We start from the raw sequence: 1,925 nt of genomic DNA, 5'->3' as shown, positions 1-1,925 counted from the left end.
GGGGGGTTGGAAAGAGAGACAGAGTGTGTGACAGACAGAGGGAGAGGTGTAGAGAGGGAATTCCAGAGCTTAGTGCCCAGGCGGCCGAAGGCTCGGCTACATTTGGCGGGACACAGGAAGCATGAGATAAAAGGCAAGAGCAGGAGTAGGCCATTCAGCCCTTCAAACCTGCTTCACCATTCAACAGGATCTGGAATGATCATCCAACTCATCCCCCATCCCATGGTGACCCTCCGATCCCTTCAGATCCGTACCAAACGCCTTCTTGAAAACAGTCCAATGTTCCGACCCTGACCCCTTTCTGTGGGCGGAGAATCCCACAGGGCTCCCCGGTCTCTGGGTGAAGACATTTCTCCCTCATCTCAGTCCTATCCCCGTCTCCTCTAGACTGTGACCCCACTTGGACTCCCCCGACATCAGGAGCAGAAATCCTCCTGTCTAGTCGTCTTAGAATTTTATCGGTTTCGATGAGATTCCAATCCCCCACCCCCCACCTCCTCCAATTCTTCTAAACCCCAGCCACTATATCCTAATCCATCCGGCCTCTCTCCATACGTCAGCCCTGGGAATCTGTCCGGTAAGAGGTGAGATGCTCAGACAAGAACAAAACTGGAATTTGTCGGAATTGACAGTCTCGTTGTCTGACAGCGAGGGATTACCAGGATGAGGCCTAAATCCTAAATCAGCATTACAGACTTCAGGGAGAGGGCCAAGATAATCATCATCGACTGTGGCTTAAAAACACCATCAGGGATTCGCTGATCGGTGGAAGGAAATCTACTGCCGTTTTCTTGAAGCAAAAAATATCACAATTGCTGGTCTGGGAGCATCACTGGCTAGGCGCAACATTTATTACCCATCCTGAATTCTAAGCTCAAGAGGACAACAGGATCAGATGGGCCGAGGTTTAATTGATTGAAATGCTGCATTTTGGAAAGACAAATCAGAGCAGGACTTAACGTTAAGGCCCTGGGGGAGTGTTGCTGAACAGAGAGACCTTGGGGGGCAGGTTCATAGCTCCCTGAAAGTGGAGTCGCAGGTAGACAGGGCGGTGAAGAAGGTGTTTGGTACGCTTGACTTTATGGGTCAGTGCATTGAGTATAGGAGTTGGGAGGGTCATGTTATGGCTGTACAGGACATTGGTTAGGGCCCCTTTCGGAATACTGCGTTCGATTCTGGTCTCCCTGCTACAGGAAGGATGTTGTGAAAGGGATCAGAAAAGATTTACAAGGATGTTGGAGGCTGGGACTATTTTCCCTGGAGCGTCAGAGGTTGAGGGGGTGACCTTATAGGGGTTTATAAAATCATGAGGACCATGGATAGGGTAAATAGCCAAGGTGTTTTCCCCCAGGGTAGGGGGAGTCCAAAACCAGGGGCTTGGGTTTAAAGTGAGAGGGGAAAGGGACCTGAGGGGCAACTTTTTCACACAGAGGGTGGTGCGTGTGTGGAACGAGCTGCCAGAGGAAGTGGTGGAGGCTGGTACAATTACAACATTTAAAAGGCATCTGGATGGGGACATGGATAGGAAGGGTTTAGAGGGATATGGGCCGAATGGGACTGGATGAATTTAGGATATCTGGGTCAGCACGGACGAGTTGGGCCAAAGGGCCTGTTCTGTGCTGTACATCTCTGTGACTCGAAATGTGTTCAAACATTTCTACCCTTAGCTCAAAACAATCTCAATCTGGACCCCCCCCCCACCCCAGCCACCCAACTTTCAGCGTTCACAACTATTTTTGGAAGGAAGTGGTGGGAGGGGGGGCCGGTTGGATAGTCCCAGAGGTTCACAACCACCGCCCCCCCACAACCCTGTGCGAACACATCAATTCTGAATGGCCTTTTCCGAGCACAGTGAGGAGACCTCCAAATCGCTGTGTTGGGGTGGGGGTGGGGTCTGGAGTCACGTATAGGCCCAGAACTGGGTA

General features: G+C 51.2%; 1 protein-coding gene across 3 annotated transcripts in view; it reads right to left on the bottom strand.

Moving 5' to 3' along the window:
• Nucleotides 1-1,925, bottom strand: part of LOC125487874 (transcription factor 12-like) — a 49,870-nt gene that overhangs the window by 30,201 nt on the left and 17,744 nt on the right. The gene's annotated exons all lie outside the window — the stretch shown is intronic.

This window comes from Rhincodon typus, chromosome 46 (assembly GCF_021869965.1).
Source record: "Rhincodon typus isolate 14 chromosome 46, sRhiTyp1.1, whole genome shotgun sequence".
NCBI lineage: Eukaryota > Metazoa > Chordata > Chondrichthyes > Orectolobiformes > Rhincodontidae > Rhincodon > Rhincodon typus.
This window is presented reverse-complemented; position numbering and strand designations above follow the sequence as displayed.